The 19,290-nt window shown below is 39.8% G+C and overlaps 1 protein-coding gene across 1 annotated transcript in view; it reads left to right on the top strand.

Moving 5' to 3' along the window:
* The first annotated feature begins 1,010 nt into the window (after positions 1-1,010).
* dlgap4a (discs, large (Drosophila) homolog-associated protein 4a) overlaps positions 1,011-19,290 on the top strand; it is a 250,759-nt gene continuing 232,479 nt past the window's right edge. Inside the window, exon 1 of the mRNA XM_067445553.1 lies at positions 1,011-1,149. The gene's annotated coding sequence lies outside the window, so the exon portion shown is untranslated. The remainder of the gene's footprint in view (positions 1,150-19,290) is intronic.

Below are 19,290 nucleotides of genomic sequence, written 5' to 3'. Positions count from 1 at the left end.
AATTGCTTTATCAAATCTCATGCTGTCTGAAGAATAGATTGAGATGTTAAACCAAGCTCATTTGTGTTTTTCTCTTGAGATATTTGGGGAATTTTCTCTCAAAAGAATTAGATGAGAGCAATGCTTGGGTAGATACTGGTGTATCTGGCTTTTCAATGCAAGTTTGAGACGTTGCTCAGATCTCTATAGGAGGAACGTGAGATCACTGAGGTCTTTTACTTCAGTAGAAGACCGAGAAGCTGGAGACTGTGTTCTTTTTAATCTCATTCCTGCAGTCGAATCAATTGAGGTTTTGAAGAGATCTCACTGGTAATTTGGATGAGAAATGTTTGAGTTCATATAGATGACTTAATGCAGATTTCCAATACAATGATAATTTGAGAACAATTGAGACGTTGAGATCTTTGGAGAAGAAACTTGAGATCACTGAAGGTCTTTTACTTCAGTGTGTTTGCTTTATATTTGATCTCTGTCAAACAATTGAAGTAATGTAGGTCTCGGAAGAATTAGATGAGCCATAAATGAGTTCATATAGAAGAATCCGACCTTCCAATGTAGAGTTGCAATGCAATGCAAATTTGCACACCGTTTGAGACATTGTTGCGATCTCAAGAGGGGAAACGTGAGCGAAATCCACGGAGCAGGAGCCTAATTGCTTTATATTTAATAGCATTGCTGCCAGAGAATCGGTTGAGCTGTTAAAGAGATCTCATTGCTATTTTTTTCTTTCCTATGGGATGTCCAGTCATTGCTACACCCCCGTGTTTACCGTGTGGTGTGGCTCTTCAGTCTTCATGCTCGCATTCATCCAGTGGTTGGTGTGGGATCCGGTCGCGTCCTTCTCCCGCAGCATCATCATCATCATCATCTTTAGCAGCAGCAGCGCTCGTCATGAAACCCGTCTTCCTCATTCAGTGATGTGATGTGCGCTCGTGCACCGGCGCTCGCCGTTTGTCATCATCTTCATCTTCATCAGCAGCGGCAGCGGCAGTCGGAGCTGACAGACAGAAGCGGATTCTCTCCCCAGCTTCTCTAGAGGATGTACCGTGTTACCGGAGGGAAACGGAGGAGAGTCTTCCCGGGGGCCCTTCCGTGAGAAACGAACAAGGACGGAGCGGATCGACGCGGATTTTTCACTCGATCTGTGCGGTGAGTGAATCGGACATCAACACTGACATGCTAAACGTGCGCTAAATTAAATGACACATGCCTGTACCACCAGGGTAGAGCTTCATGCTGCTGTCAAACAAACATGCATGTAAATTTCTGCTGCATCGGGTCTGACGCATTTTGCAGTTGTCTGTGTGCCAGGGGCCAAGCTGGAGCTCAATTCAGTTTCTGTTTCTCTCGGTGCTAAAGTTGTTTATTTAGTATAGGCTACATTCATTATTTGTTTTAGTCTTCACATTAATGCAACATTTGCTTATGGGCATCTTCAATGCTGTTTGTTCGTCAAAGTTGCTTAATTCCTTTAATTGACTTTATATGCACGAGAGTTGGTCCATATCTCTGACATAGCACGGTATAAAACTGCAAAATATGTAAACTATAGGTAAGATTTATCTGGATAGTTTGTCTGAAATGAATCACGGTTAACCCTTTGGTGTTTGTGTAGTTACTGTAAGAGATGCTGAGATGTTTGTGGTATTAAATTAAGACAATAGAGATATTTCTGAAGTCTCTTTTTAGTCTAATGAACAATTGCTTGGACATCCTCAATAGGGTTCCCTTTTCTTATATTTTCCCATATGAAATGCCTTTTGTATCTCAATTAGTGGACATTTGAGATATTGGTGGACTGTACAAAATGAATATGAGCAGCTGTTTCTACCTAAATCGACGCTTAAAAATGACTTGTGTTTTTAGTATCTTTCAGGTATTGTTCAAAAAGTTATTTTGTATATAGAATGCCTGGCTGTGTTTGTCTGCAGTGTGTCTGAAACAAGTCATTAACCCTTTAGGTTAATTGTGTAAGTATAGTTGCTGAGAGAGACTGTTGTCATGGTATCACAGTAAACAGACAGTTCCCTCCCAGACACACTAATCAACTTATTCTGATGATTCTGTTACAGTAAGAGATGCTGATATTTGGTTGTCATGGTATCAAACGTGTTTAGTCCTTTAAAAAGGCAAAGCTGAGATTCAGTGGATGAGAAGACCCGAATCACTTAGCAAGAAAGGGATTAATTTACCCAGTCATCACTTACTTACCCTCAGACAACAAAAGAAGTTCAAAAATGTGTAAAAGTTCCATAACATACACTTAATTTTAAAGATATGCCTAAATTTAAGATTTATGTATTTCAATTGCATGTAGCTACAATTTCCATGTTTGGATTCCACCATTTAAAAATTATACGATTTGTGTGCTATAAATGAATATTTAGTATTTTTCTATTCTATATGTGCTATAATATTTAGAATTATAGTATGACTCATATTAGTGTTAACAATAACCAGGTTTATATATACTGTAAAAAAAAAAAGCTGTTATATATTTAAGTACAATTAACTTGGCTGTTTGTCATTTGAAAATAAATAACATTCAACTGACTTAAAAATGTGTTGAATCTTTCATAAATTATATAAAAAGTTAAAGCAATCTAAAAACAGATGTTGTCATAATTTATTGATCGTATAATATCTTAGTGTATTTATCATCCAATTTCTCCTCACTAAGTCAAATTTTTTGTCTCATATTTGAACTGAATATACTTGTTCTACAGCTATATAGCCAAATTTGTTCATGCCTTTTAAATGCATAAATGTGATTGTTTTAACGATAAACATATGCTTATTTGAATAAATGCTTTTTGAAAAAAATGATTGTCAAATCAATCATGCAGATAGTTAATAATATGACTTTTTTTTTTAGTGTCGAAATACTACGTGTTTTTAATTTATGTATGATTGGACGGCATTGAATTAAATGTTAAATTTTTAGGTATTTTGTATTTTCGTGTGAACACACTCCAATTATCTTTGCTTTATTAAGTACTTTTAAAAAAATCATATTTTACAGTTTGTTTACAAACTGGCCATTGATTATTGGTTAAAAATCTTCACCAAAAGCAAATAAATCTGCGTTCAGACTCCAAAAATGGCACATTCGATTTTCATTGAAGAATAACTTCGGTTTCTATCTGCTTGAGAATATCTGTGTAAGGATTGTTCAACAATTCTCCCTTGTTTTCCAAGGAAAAAAAATTCAACATACGTTTTTGCAACATTAATTTGAGTGAACAATGACAATGACCAATGGTCTAAGACCGCAGTTTTCACTGAATTTCATTGCTATAACATGCCTTCAGGGTGTCTTTTGCTTCTGGTTTTAGCTTGAGAGACAAACCGCTTGATAGATTCTCTTTCTGTCGCTAAACTGTAAGCAAAAACCAGTCAGCGATTGATCCCCAGCGTCCCACGGCTGCCTGATTTAACACATATATTTAGGGCTTTCTCCCCCCAGATGTTCTGTCCCGGTGCTGGAGCGCCTCCAGCTGGCATGCGAGGCTGCGATTGGTTCTCTCTGCAGGTATCTGACGGACGAGGGGCCCCGGTTGGACGGGACCTAATTAAAAGCCTGTTGTAGCGGCAGGGGTTTTGATTTATTGCGCTTTTGGGTGTTGTGGCAAATCTAAAGACCGCACTGTGGGCGTCGCTCAGCTAAGGGCTTGCAAGAATAAATCAGCATTTAAAACAAACATTGCCGTTCATCTCAATTAGAGGAAACGCGATGGGTCATCGGCACAGTTTTAGTCGAAGGTGGCAGCGGATCTGAGCTCACGCAGCCGCAGGCAGATGACCCTGTGTCCCTCCACAACACAGCATTTAGACAGCAGGCGCTTTTAATGAAACACTTTATACGTGTGATGTCAACAGGGATTTATCCTTTGGCTGTGATGCAGGATGAAGCTCAAACAGTGCAATCAGGATCCAGAATCAACCTTTTCCACACCTGCGAATGGTATGTGGATTGAGAAACTGACTAGCCATAAATATTTCTTCCTATGAATTTACTGTACTCAAAGTCATGGAAATAAATATTTAGTAGTTTGTAGTTTAAGATGTTTTTGAAAGAAATTTCCTGTTTACCACCATTTGATATGCTATATTGTTGAGCAGCAGCATGTCTTGCTCACAGCAGCGTGTCGTGTATGTATAGGCTGTAGCAAATCATGTACTTCCTCTGCAGCAGCAGCAACATCAATAACAGCAGCAGTAGCAATAACAGCAGCAGTAGCAATGGCGGTGGCAGCAACAGCAGCAGCATCAATAACAGCAGCATCAACAATAACAGTAGCAACAATAACAGCAGCAGCATCAATAACATCAATAGCATCAATAACATCAGCAGCAGGGGCATCAATAACAGCAGCAAAAATAACAATAGCAACATCCATAACAGCAGCAACAATAACAGCAACAACAGCAATATCAGGAGCATCAATAACAGCAGCAGCAATAACAAGAGCAGAAATAGCAGCAGCAAGTCAAGTCAACTTTATTTATATAGCTCTTTTAAAATGACGATTTTTTCAAAGCAGCTTCACAGTGTTAAACAGGAAAATATTGCAACAAAATTTTATTCAGCTACTGCCGTTCTGGAGAACTCTGTGGTTATCAGCTCATTTCAATTTATCATATAGGCAATGTGGGCAGCTGTAACGGCAGCATCAATAACAGCAGCAGCATCAAAAAACAACAAAATCAATAAAAGCAGCATCATCAATAACAGCATTAACAGCAGCCGCATCAACAGCGGCATCAATAACAGCAGCATCATCAAATAACAGCAGCTGAAATGGCAGCAGCAGCATCACTAAAAGCAGCAGCTTCAATAACCGCAGCAGCTTCAATAACCGCAGCAGCATCAAAGACAGCAGAAGCAATAACAGCAGCATCAATAACAGCAGCAGCATCAATAAGTGCAGCATTAATAACAGCAGCAATAACAGCAGCAGCATCAATAACAGCAGCAGAAATAGCAGCAGCAGCAGCATCCATAACAGCAGCAGTAATAACAGCAGCATCAAAGACAGCAGAAGCAATAACAGCAGCATCAGTAACCGCAGCAGCATCAATAAGTGCAGCATCAATAACAGCAGCAATAGCAGCAGCATCAATAACAGCAGAAATAGCAGCAGCAGCATTCAATAACAGCAGCAGCATTCAATAACAGCAGCAGCATCCATAGCAGCAGCATCCATAGCAGCAGCATCCATAGCAGCAGCAGTAATAACAGCAGCAGAATCATCAAATGGCAGCAGCATCATTAACAGCAGCAGTAATAACAGCAGCAGAATCATTAACAGCAGCAGCAGCATCAACAACAGCAGCATCAACAACAGCAGCAGCATCAACAACAGCAGCAGCATCAACAACAGCAGCAGCATCAATAACAGCAGCAGCATCAATAACAGCAGCAGCATCAATAACAGCAGCAGCATCAATAACAGCAGCAGCATCAATAACAGCAGCAGCATTAATAACAGCAGCAGCATCATTAACAACAGCAGCAGCATCAACAACAGCAGCAGCATCAACAACAGCAGCAGCATCAACAACAGCAGCAGCATTAATAACAGCAGCAGCATCAATAACAGCAGCATTAATAACAGCAGCAGCATCAATAATAGCAGCATTAATATCAGCAGCAGCATCAATAATAGCAGCATTAATATCAGCAGCAGCATCAATAATAGCAGCATAGCAGATCTATTTCGCCAAGACCAAACATATAAACATTGTCATGTCAAACATTGTCATACCCATTACCATACCGAACAGAAATGTATTTAACTTTTGATCAGTTTATTATATTTTCTTGAGTAGATGGTTTGCAGGTCTTTAATTTGTAGGTAATTTATATCAGTGAGGGTCAGAGCATCATTCTCACAGGTCGGTTTAAGCTGTACACAATGTTGCCAACCATCAAGTAGTTGTTTAATGTTTTTGCCAAGGTCCGTTTTTTCTCGTGTTTCCACTTGGCAAGAGTTCCATTTGGACCCTCCGTTCAATGCATTGGAAAGAACAGCACGAGTGTCAAATGGATGTTTTGCTGTCAGTATCGTATTGTTTAAGCACAGATGCATTACTTGAACATAAAATAAAAGAAAAAAAAAACACATGCTAGATTATGAATAAACTAATTAGGTTTGATCTAGTTAATAGAGGCTTTTTTGACTGAAATTCTTGTTAAACCCAAGACAAAAAAAAAGGCAAAACTGCACCAATGACTTACTGACCTGAAAGAGAAAACTGATGGGAGAAGGCAGTTCATACTAATGTCTGCTATTGTTTATACTAATGTCTGATATTAGTTCATACTAATGTCTGCTATTGTTTATACTAATGTCTGATATTAGTTCATACTAATGTGGGTCCCCACCCCCACCCCCCAGTTGGTTATATCTGGGGATCAATGCAAGCATATCAAAGCAATGTGAAGCTGTGTGTGTGTGCGCAGCGCGCTGTATGCAAAACATCATCCGGAGGTCAGGGTCGTGTTGACACATGCAAGAGAAGATTTGTCTTACACAAATCACACAGCAGTGCAGAAAACTGAAGCAATAAAGCTTGTTTTTATTAGCTTTTTCTTCTTCGGTGGCTTTTGTGCTTAAGCATCTACATAAGTTGATGTCTTTTTAATGAAGTTTTACTGTGGTTGTTTAGCATGAAAATACTGTATAACAGAGTTTGTATGCTCTTGCAGTCTTGCATTGAGGAAAGAAGCATCAATCTGCTACCCAATCAGATAGACCCAGCCCTGTGACATTATGACCAACCTCATAGTATCGAATAGTATTTGTTTATCGTGACAGTGGTCACATGTCCACTGTCCACTTGTTTAGCACTCTCAAAGGACCCGAGAGGAACGCAGCCGTAAGTGCACTTCATTGATGTTGTTGTAGACCCTACCTGCTGTGATTATCAGGTGTAATAAAGGACCTCATACGCACGTGTCAGGAGTGATTGATTATTCACATCAGAGAAATGGCCCGTGAAATGGTGGTTACAGCGGGGGTTTTGTTTTGGCCGGTTCTCTAATGGAGGGTTTGTGTGGGTCTCCAGTGTGTTTGGATATAACATTCTTATCATATATAAGTGAATTGTTTGTATGTGTGTGTGTATATGATTATCTCTTCATCATGACCCCTCTTTGTGGGTGGGATATACAGTATAAGGCAGCAAGTGAACATTTTGTTCCCCAACGTGTTAGAAGCAGGGAAAATGGTCAAACATAAGGATTTGAGCGAGTTTGACAAAGGCCAAATTGTGATGGCTAGACGACTGGGTCAGATCATCTCCAAAACTGCAGCTCTTGTGGGGTGTTCCCGGTCTGCAGTGGTCAGTATCTATCAAAAGTGCTCCAAGGAAGGAACAGTGGAGAACCGGCCACAGGGTCATGGGCGGCCAAGGCTCATTGATGCACGTGGGGAGCGAAGGCTGGCCTGTGTGGTTTGATCAAACAGATGAGCTACTGTAGGTCAAATTGTTCGACGTTAATACTGGTTCTGATAGAAAGGTGTCAGAATGCACAGTGCATCTCAGTTTGTTGTGTATGGGGCTGCATAGCCGCAGACCAGTTAGGCTGCCCATGCTGACCGCTGTCCACCGCCGAAAGTGCCAACAGTGGCACGTGAACATCAGAACTAGACCACGGAGCAGTGGAAGAAGGTGGCCTGGTCTGATGAATCATGTTTTCTTTTGCATCACATGAATGGCTAGGTGTATTAATCATAATTACTTGCCTGGGGAACACATGGCACCAGGATGCACTATGGGAAGAAGGCGAGCTGGCGGAGGCAGTGTGATGCTTTGGGGAATGTTCTGCTGGGTAACCGTGGGTCCTGCCATCCATGTGGATGTTACTTTGACACGTACCACCTACCTAACCATTGTTGCAGACCATGTACAGCCTTTCATGGAAACCGTATTCTCTGGTGGTTGTGGCTCTTTCAGCAGGATAATGTGCCTGCTTCAAAGCAACAATGGTTCAGGAATAGTGTTAGGAGCACAACATTGAGTTTGAGGTGTTGACTTGGCCTCTAAATTCCCCAGATCTCAATCCAATCGAGCATTTGATTTGTGGGATGTGACCTTCAGGGGTCTAGTAGACCTATTGCCACATGTGCAATAAGTCCATTTATGAAATTTCCTCACTACTAAACATTCCATGGCCAACTGTTAGTGGTATTATAACAAAGTGGAAGCAATTGGAAACAACAGCAACTCTACAACAGAGCGGGGTCAGCGCATGCTGAGGCTCACAGTTTGCAGAAGTCGCCAACTTTCAATAGCCAAGTCAATAGCTACAGACCTCCAAACTTCATGTGGCCTTTAGATTAGCTCAAGAGCAGTGTGTAGAGCTTCATGAAATGGGTTTATATGGCTGAGCAGCTGCATCCAAGCCTGACATCACCAAGTGCAATTCAAAGTGTCAGATGCAGTGGTGTAAAGCACAATTTTTTTTTAAATTCACTTTGGTACCATTTTCAAAACTCTTCGTACAAAAATCCAAACTGATCACACTTGTAACACAGCTAGTTATTCTTTCACAACCTGATCTCATGCTTTCCTTCAGTTAGACACATTTTCAGTCCACATAATCATTGTTTCAAACACAAGATTATTTTAATATTTAATGAGAATCACTAAAACGCAACCGTATCGTCGTCTTTCAGTTAAGTACTTTTAGCAATCCGTTCATAGAAACAATGCAAGATAAATGTTTCAAATCACCCTTGTTGCTGAATTAACGAACTTATGAAATTGAGTCAATAATGTTTGTAATAGTATCTATTCAGTGTGTTATCAAAGGTGTGATAGTTACGACACAGTCATGAGGTTCTGGGTTATAGAATAGCGTTTGCTGCCAATAAATTAAATGTTCTCACTGTACCATATGACTGAATCTATATTTGACCTTTATAAGGGTGAGTTACAGTAATGTGGCAGTCTCTATCATGGTCATCTGTTTACAGCATCACATGGCATACATACTGTAATGTAAAATTCTGTATTTGATGCCATCTGTCTCCCTTCCTCATCTCTGATCAGTCAGAGGTTACACCATCATTAATTATTTCCTCTCCCTTTTAGACTATTCTGCTCTGTTCACAAATTGCAAATCTTTTATACACACACACACGTACACGTAGTGTTTCCATGTTTTATGGGGATTCTCCATAGGCGTAATGGTTTTTATACTGTACAAACCGTATTTTCTACCCCCTACACTGCCGCTGCCCCTAAACCTGCCCATCACAGGAAACATTCTGCATTTTTACTTTCTCAAAAAAAACTCATCCTGTATAATTTATAAAATCTTTTCCTCATGGGGACCACAAAATGTCCCCACAAGATGTCCTCCTGACAAGCCAGATCCACATCAAAATGTTGTCTGTTCAGGTAAACCATACATTCTTACATTGTAAGTCCCCATATACAACATGAAAACACAATGTGTGTGTGTGTGTCGGAGTGAGTGAGCGAGTGTGTGTGCGTGTGCGCGCGCACTTGTTTATTGTCTGAAATGGCAAGTTTTAATCTGATTGCTACATATAAAAACAAAGGCTGGCTGATAGTTTTTACATGTGATTTTTCTGGACAGTTGTTGTACATTGCTGTTAGTCAGCAGTCAGGCTACACAAGACTAGATGTAGTTTGATAAACACGCTCCTTTTACACGTCTACAGTCTATTTGGAGAGTCATCTCAATACTCAAAGTGACACAATGCCAAGACCAGGAAGTGATGCGGCTAATTGGAAGATTTACAAAAGGTGGCAAGAAGACTCAGGCAAAATGTCTGTTTGTAACCTTTGTAGAGACGCTAACATAAACTATTTGAAGTGAAAATGATAAGATAACCATTGGCTAAGTCATACATTAATAGCCGAGGAGCCTCCGAGCAGTGATTTTCACAGTCATTGTTGTTTTAAGACATTTTCCCCACAGGCTATTCACTCATAACTCAATATATGCAAAGTTATTATAATAATAGCATAAACCCTTGGGTGTTAAGCATCCTACTTTATTAAAGACTTTATTAAATGTAATATCTACAATAGAATATGAATATATCCACATTTGTCTTTAGAAATAAATGTAATTTAGTGTACAAATATAATTTCAGGCATAATACGATTGTTGAGTGTGCAAATGACTCTGATGCTAAAAATATGCTGATTTTTGTTTTTTTAAATACTTGTAAAGTCGACACATGGCTATTTCTGAATTTCGAGCCCATAAAAAGCTCATAAAGGTGACTGAGAGCAGCTCTTTACTTCTGTAATGTGTATTTCCTGTCCTTGAGTGTGGATTTATTTTTATAGATAAAATGAGAGTAATGTTATGTTCCCCATCTAACGAACACTTTCACAGTAAAGATGTCCGAGATGAAGAGAAATGAGATCTGACACAGCCGCTGGGTCTTTGTAGAGTTGAGTGTTTATTTACAGATCGGATCTGTTGGATCTGCAGTCACATTCACTGGATAAACATAGACCTTCTTGAATACTTGATTCTGATTGGTCAATGGCATACTGTATATACAGTGTATACTGTATTTTCCAGAATATACAAGTTTATTTGAATAGAGCATTTCCCACATACCAGCTATTTCAGTTTCACTTGAAATAAATTTGTTTGGGCTTGGTGCTTATACATGTTGTTTTTAATGAATGCCATAATTGAGTTCTGTTTTATACTTCTGAATATTGTATACACTCCTGAACAAAATCTTAAGACCAGGGGATTCATTGCAAGTTTTACACATTTCGCAGTAGTGGATCTTATTGGGTTGTAAGTGCTGATTCAAAATGCCAAAAGAAGAAACTATAGAGAGTAGGCAATTTATTGAAAACTGCATTTAAACTGAAACAGGCCATTCATCAGCTGGTCAAAAGTTTAAGACCATAACCCAAAAATAAACGCACAACAGTACTAAAAGTGTCAAAAAAGGACTCAGTAGTGAGTAGCCCCACCGTTCTTGTTGATCGGCATGCTTGATGCACTGTTTCCAGGAGGCTGGTGGGAACGTTGCTCCATGTGGTGAAGATGGCTTCACGAAGGGCATCCACGGTCTGGAACTGACGTCCATTTTTGTAAACTTCCCTTGCCATCCATCCCCAAATCTTCTCAATGGGATTTTAGATCAGGGGAACACACAGGATGGTCTAAAAGAGCAACATTATTCTCCTGGAAGAAGTCCTTCGTCAGGCGGGCTTTGTGAATTGCAGCGTTGTCCTGTTGAAAGACCCAGTCATTACCGTACAGACGGGGGCCCTCGGTCAAGAGGGATGCCCGCTGCAATAGATCCACATAGCCAGTCGCCGTTTGACGCCCCTGCACAACCTGAAGCTCCATTTTCCCATTGAAGGAAAAAGCACCCCAGATCATGATGGAGCCTCCTCCACTGTGCCGCGTAGAAAACATCTCAGGTGGGATATCCTTGTCATGCCAGTAACGTTGGAAGCCATCAGGACCGTCCAGGTTAAATTTTTTCTCGTCAGAGTAAAACTTTCTTCCACTTTTCAAAGTCCCATGTTTGGTGCTCCCTTGCAAATTCTAAACGGGCAAGCTTGTGTCGTGGGTGGAGCTGTGGCCTTTGAAGATGTTTTTTGTTCTTGAAGCCCTTCTCTAGCAGATTAATTCATTCATTCGACTTTATTGTCCACCTTAGTGGAAATTTGTCTTCGACTTCTCCGAACAGAAATACATCAATGACACCACATATAAACTTACATTAAAATACACACAGTTAAGAGTCCAATATTACCAATTTACTAATAAAGAGTATTAATATTAGATGACGTCTTATGGTTATTGGGCTGCAGTCAGCATCAGTAAGGGCCTTAATTTGGGTTGAGGATCGACCTGTGTCTTCGCGGACAAACCGTCGGATCCTGTGGCTCAGTGCAGGTGAAATCTTTTTGGGTCTACCACTTGACTTTTTTTGTCCCATAACTCAGGATTTTTAAAGAAATGTAAAATAACTGTCTTACTGCGTCCAACCTCAGCAGCGATGGCGCGTTGTGAAAGGCCTTGCTTGTGCAGATCAACAATCCTGCCACGTTCAAAGAGAGAGAGCCTTTTTGCCTTTGCCACCAGGAGATCTTGACAGTATGACTGCTTGAAGGACAATGCCATGAAAGCCATATTTTGTGCAGATTTGACCTTTTTATGGCTATGGTCTTAAACTTTTGACCAGCTGATGAACGGCTTGTTTGATTTTAAATGCAGTTTTCAATAAATTGCCTACTCTCTATTTTTTGTCTCTAGCTCCTGTTTGTTCTTTTGGCATTTTGAATCAGCACTTACAACCCGGTTATGATCCACTACTGCGAAATGTGTAAAACTTGCAATGAATCCCCTGGTCTTAAGATTTTGTTCAGGAGTGTATGTAAGTGATTTGTTGTTGGGGGGAATTACAGTATAGTGGATATAGTTAATTTTGTTATATAATATAACAGGGAACGGTCATAGAATTTCCACTAACGTTCTGGCAAGGTTCTCTTAAAGTGATGGACAAATGTTCTTCCAGTAACATTAATAAAACCTTCACTTAGAGTTATCCGTCAAACGTAAGTACAAAAACATAAGTCGTTCACGGAACCTTTTTTTTTCTGAATTTTTGTTGGATGGTGATCTAACGTTTTTTAAATGTTACAACTTTTTTTTAGAATGTTTAGAGAGCAAAGAATGATCAAATGGAAAGTTCCCTTAATTTACACAAACACTTTTTAAAAAAAGATAAACTGAAAATTGGACACATTCAATGTTCAGAGAACATTCAGAAATAGCATTTTAATATCTAAAAGGGGACGTTAGCAAAACGCTAATAAAGTTAGCTTGGTATGTGTGTACAAACATTTCATTTTACTTACTGGTAGGCTATTTTACATTAATGTCTGAATGTTTTTCTCACAACCATGCAGTTTTAGTCGGGTGCAACTAAGCCTTTATTCTGTAATGAGATGGCGGTAGCTAATTGCGTACTTTAAGAGGGTCTTGTAGCAGCCGAATAATTGATGTGAAAGAGAATGCTAACGTTTAGCTTTCTTCAGGTATTGTAATACTTCTGATCGCAGGTCAGTTCACTGAAGCTCTGTCATATTCTTGGACTAGGCCTATTTATCTCCATGATCACTGCCCTTTGTAAAGCTCTTGTGCTTTAGGACATTTCCTGTCAGCTCTGATCTCTCACGTTGGTTCTCTTGAGCACGGACTGTCCTCTTCTCCAATAAGCCATCACTTTCTTAGCTCGTTGGGTAATACAAGTGTTTCGTGCGGCACTAGCGCTTTAAACCATCTGACAGGCACTTAATTTACTATCATTTTCACGAGACAATCCACCTGACGGTCCTGACGGTCCTCACTGAGCAGCTTGTGTTAAAGCTGGCGGAGATTAGCCAGCGTTTCCACGTCATCGTTCTCGCTCCAATTCAACTTCCTCATTATTTCAGTGTCTCGCAGAATGAGAGGGCGACAGAGGGAGAGATAAGGAAAGAGCATGAGGAGAGACAAATGGAGAGCAGATTGTTGAAGTTTAATTGAATCCATCAGAGAAATGAATTGAGAAATGGTGCAATTACAATATAAGGTTTGTATTTCTCCATCATTTGTCATGTTTGACAGGGTTTGCTTCCCTGCATTCGTTTCCAGACTGAAGGATCTGCTCGATAGCTTTCTGTTAGTGACCCACGCATGTGAACTTGTCCAGTCAGACGGTGGCAAACCAAACGCATTTGCATGTAAAAAGACGCGACCCCCTCAGGGGAGGTTTTGTTCCCCCACAGCTACTAATGACGCCGTTTCCCCGGGTAATTAATTAGTTTCCGAGCAGAAGTGATGTGGCGTGTGGTAATACCAGATGTTTGTTCTATTTACAACGGCACAGTTGAAAACGGCTGCAGTCTGTTGGGGTATTCTTAATTGTGTAATTGTGCCTTCGGCGATAAAGATGACGAATGCTTCTTTTGAACGCCGGACGCCCAGAAGGGCCCTTATCGCATTATGAAGACTTGCGCGCAAGCGGAGCTTACGCTAAAGCTCATTTGTTTGGCATGCAAGCTTTCAGAGTTCAATTGGGAGACGAGAGTGGCAATGTTTGAATACAAATACTAACGTAATGCCTATTGTACCTTCACTATGCACTGTATAGATTGCTGTATGGATGACATGTTTTTGTACACCCAAACACAGAAATTTGTTTGCATTTTAGCACTTCTGGTTATATTGTCCGGAAGTCAATTGGTTTTTGGATAAATGCCCGAAATAAGGTCTGTTGTTCAAACAAGCTCAAGATATTTTCATGTTAAATTCAATATCATAAAAATACATCCGTAATACACCTTTGTGAAGTTTGCTAACGTGTCTAAATGGAACTACAAGGGTTGATGTTGACGTTGAGCCCGACACACCAAGCCGACTTCAAAGAACGGCGATGAATGACAACGGTGGTGTCACCTCTCGTCAGCTGAAGATAGGCGACTGTCAACTAGCATGTGCGTTCTGCGCCTGTGTGTGAGTAAATATCGTCTATATCAGCAGGTATCAATAGTCTATTTTCGACATTAAAATGGGAAACCGAAACTAGGACTGCAGATATACAAACCATACAAACAAATAAGCTCACCGATGTTCAAAAACCACCCGACACTGCCCAACGGCAGACCATCAGCTTGGTATGTCCTGGCCTCAGAACATCATCAGCCAAAAACATCTACTCACTAGTCTCTTTTACAGCCTTGTTGTGTCTATAATCATGCGCTTGCAAGAGAGTCTAACTCAAATGTTCAGGGACAATTATTTTATTTTTTTTAAGGCTGAAAGAGTTGTTGAAGCTTAAAGGATTAGTCCCCCAAAAATGAAATTGATGTCATTAATGACTCACCGTAATGTTTCACACCCGTAAGCCCTCCTTTCATCTTCAGAACACAGTTTAAGATATTTTATATTCAGTCCGACAGCGTATCCAAGTGTATATACACTATACTGTCCATGTCCAGAAAGGGAATAAAAACATCATCAAAGTAGTCCATATGAGACATCAGTTAGTTAATTAGAATCTCTTGAAGCCTCGAAAATACATTTTGGTCCAAAAATAGAATAAGCTTATTGATTCATGATTTGGATCGAGTGTCAAACTGCTGAAATCACTTGACATTGGTGATCCGAATCATGAATCAATACGCTGATTTGCGACCGTTTGAATCTTATTTATCTTATTTTGGACCAAAATGTATTTTTGATGCTTCAAGAGATTCTAATTAACTAACTGATGTCACATATGGACTACTTTGATGATGTTTTTATTCCCTTTCTGGACATGGACAGTATAGTGTGCATACACTTGGATACGCTGTCGGATTCAATATAAAATATCTTAAACTGTGTTCTGAAGATGAACGGAGGTCTTACGGGTGTGGAACGACATTGGGGGAGTCATTAATCACATCAACTTCCTATTTGGGTGAACTAACCCTTTAATAGCAACCGTTTATAGCCTGCACTTAGCTTTTTACTTCTGGCAAATGCTAATAAAAGTTGTATTAATTTGTGAAGATTACCATGATGAACAAAATGGTTAAGAATCATAATGTTGGTGCTCACAGATCTTATTTTCTGTTAAAACCCTGTCACAAACTGATCCAAGATTTGGGTGAAGAATCCAATGGCAGTATTGAGGCAATCCAAAATCATAATCCGTGTAACAGACAGAGGGTCAAAACCAAGGCAGATTATACAAACAACGACAAAGTCCAAGACACAGGCAAATCCAAAAACCAAAGGAAAAGTCCTATTGGTTTTTTTGTTGAGGGAACCAAGGTGATTGCAAACTACTAAAATACATCATACATTTTTTTTTTTTTATTAGTAAGTGACAAATTATACAATCATAACCATTTCAAACAGTAGTATTCTACACTGTCGGCATAAATTATATTCGTTATTTTGCATTTAAAGTAAAAGAACTGACTCTGACCTTTGACTCTCGCTCAGCAAAATGAACGGATCTTTTTCAGTAATTTTGTTTATTTCAGCAGAATATAATTGAAAGAATATATGTTAATAGCCAAATTCCCCGCCTTGCGCAAATGTATATCACATTTAGAATAAGAAAAAACTGTAATGCAGCAAGGCTGAATTATGAGAAACGGAAATCAATTCATTGCTTATCTGCACTCTAAAAATGCTGTTGTTTTAACACTCTTTTGGGTAAAATATCGACAAATCCAGCTATTGGGTGGAATTTTTCAATAAAACTGGGTTAAAACAACACAGCATTTTTTAGAGTGTAGGTCTTCAGGCTATGCCTCTGTTAGTTCACCTCACCTCCCGAGTCTTGAGGGTTAAGTGATAATATATAGCATCTCCAAAGGCTGAAGATATGCAATCTGTACCAACCAAAACAGAAATTATTCATTCCTGTCTCGAGTCTTCAGGTTTGAGTCGTTCCGACATGTGACAGTCATATGCTGTAGGAAATCCATTCTGGTCCAGATACAGAAATGATTAGTTCACCTATACTGAGTCTACGGGTTCAAGTTGTTTGTTCTTTTGTCATGTGACGGCTTCCAAGCTCAGTATCTTACAATAAATACAGAAGATTAGAATCCACTGTAAACAAGTATCTTCGCTTTATCAAAGTTTTTCCCTATCACACTGATTGTTTAAAGGGATACTTCACCACTTTTTCATATTAAACTGTTATTCCCTTAACTAAAACGAGTTGTTACATACCTCTCTCATCTCAGTGCGTGCACTTAATCTCTCTGACATGCGGTGACGATCTGATAGCATTTAGCTTAGCCCACTAAGCCCAGTTCATTCACTATGGAACCAAACAGAGATCAAGTTAGAAGTATCAAACACCTCCACGTTTCCCTTTAAATACAGTTACACGAATAGCTGAACAATCAAGTATAGTGACAAAATAAAACGTGGTACTTCTCTAATCGGATTAAAAAGGAGAACTATAATGTATGGCGGATTAGCACTTCTGAGAGTACTTCGGCTCGGCGCAGTAAAAAGTCCCGGCCGAAACATCTTTCCTCACACCTCCCCCTCACTCTCTCATTTCTGTCAATAGGGAGATGTGAGGGAAGATGTTTCGGTCGGGACTTTTTACTGCGCCGAGCCAAAGTACTCTCAGAAGTGCTATTCCGCCATACATTATAGTTCTCCTTTTTAATCCGATTAGAAACGTGCCACGTTTTATTTTGTATTTAAATAGGGGAAACATGGAGGTGTTTGGTCACTTCTAACTTGATCTCTGTTTGGTTCCATAGTGAATGAACTGGGCTTAGTGGGCTAAGCTAAATGCTATCTGATCGTCACCGCACGTCAGAGAGATTAAGTGCACGCACTGAGACGAGAGGGGTATGTAACAACTCGTTTTAGTTAAGGGAATAACATAGTTTGAAAACCCCTGCCTTAGCCTACGGGGCTGTCATATGATGAATGAACGACTCAAACCCGAAGACTCGAGAGGTGAACTAATCATTTCTGTTTCCTGTACAGAACCGATGGGATGTTGTGCATGCGGCGTCAACACAAAACAAATTAATCACTATCTAAGACGACTCGGTTTTTCCTTAGTCATAAGTTTCATTTGTGAAAGACACATCACTATTTGGGGTTCCAAGGGTTCAGTGTTTGCGTTACCAATCCTGCTTGAAGATGATGGAATTACAGCATTATTGGGCAAAAATAATTCCCCAGTGAAGTAAAAAACACTGATTATCTCCATCACGGCACCTGATATTGGGTGGAATATATATGGCAGTAAGTTGACAACATTTTGTCCTCAAAGTTGATGTGTTAGAAGCAGGAAAAATGGGCAAGCAGGTACTATAGACATCATTGCTTCATTTGCATAATGAGGCAAAAAGAAATTGAGACCAAAATGACTTCCTGTTCATTAGTCACAATTAAAACTGAAAAATAAATTGAGACCTTTGCATTATACAGCCATGCGGATACAGCCAAATGTCATCCGGACATTCAAAAAAATCTGCATTTGCGCACATGCTGCAGAAAAGCTAAGGTTTCCTGTCCAAGCCGCATTAAATATAGAGGTACTGTACTGTGCTACGTTTCTGAACACATTTTCTAATTGGAAAATTTCTGCTTCCTAGACAGACGAGCTCTGAAAAGCAGAGCGCGGAGCAGACCGAACAGCAGCTGGGCCTTTCGCTTGCCTGAGCGGCCATGTTCCAGTACAGACGAAACCTCGCCAACACTGTTCACATGAAACTCAAGCACTTAAATCCTTCTGCAAAGGGCTTCTTTCTCTAATATTTACATTTAAATGCATTTATTCGTCAGATAGTGTCTCGCTGTGGGGTTTTACAGTCAGAATGTGCATTAGATGCAGTTTAAAACTGGTAAATTCATGCCTGGCAGCGCTAAAGAGCTAAACGTTTGGGAGAATCCAACAGACTTTGCTATAAAAAGGAAATCTGGGGTTTAACAGCGTTCTTTGAGTCTCATTGTCCTGGATGGAACCGTGGAGTGAGATAAAGAGATAAAGAGCACAATGAAGAATCCCGCTAGGCTGGAAGAATAGCACAATGTAAAGGCTATAGTAAATGCGGGAAGAATTGTCATATGGTAAAAAGCAATTCATATAGGATCATGGGGAGGAAATAATTAGTGGGTCTTGTTATAAAGTTTGTGTATTGTCTGTAGATCTCTTTCCGTTTCCACACAGAGGAAGTGGCCAGACAGGCTCCAAAAGGGAGTCAAGCCCATAGATGTTAAAATGCCTAACTTTACAGCTGAATAAATATCTTTACAGCCTGATACGAAAGTGGTTTTAGTCAAATAGCTAATTTTGCCCTTCATGACAACTGTGGCGGGTGAATTTTTATAACTCATCCATTTAAATTGTATTAAGCCTTAAAGTTCTGCATAATAAAGTGTGTGACCACTTGAGTGACAGTTGGATTTCCGTTTGTCTGTTAGCTGCCATGTCTCCTCAGCTCCACCCACATCCCACCTCTGCCCATTTTCAGTTGTCCAGAAGTAACACGTGGTGATGAGCTGCCGAGACCGCGACGGCCAGCTCCGCCCACTTTGGGCTTCAAAAGTGCTCTTCAAAAACCTACGGATGATACCACGGACACTTCTTCCATTGTTTTATACAGTCTATGATTATGAACCCAGTAAACAGTCATTTGTTGCATTTCTATAATAAATGCACAACATTTGTGATGCTTGCTATTGCTTGCTAAAAGTTTGTCAAATAGCTAGTGCAGTATTATTATTCAGTTGTGTAGCAT

This window comes from Pseudorasbora parva, chromosome 6 (assembly GCF_024679245.1).
Source record: "Pseudorasbora parva isolate DD20220531a chromosome 6, ASM2467924v1, whole genome shotgun sequence".
Taxonomy (NCBI): domain Eukaryota; kingdom Metazoa; phylum Chordata; class Actinopteri; order Cypriniformes; family Gobionidae; genus Pseudorasbora; species Pseudorasbora parva.
This window is presented reverse-complemented; position numbering and strand designations above follow the sequence as displayed.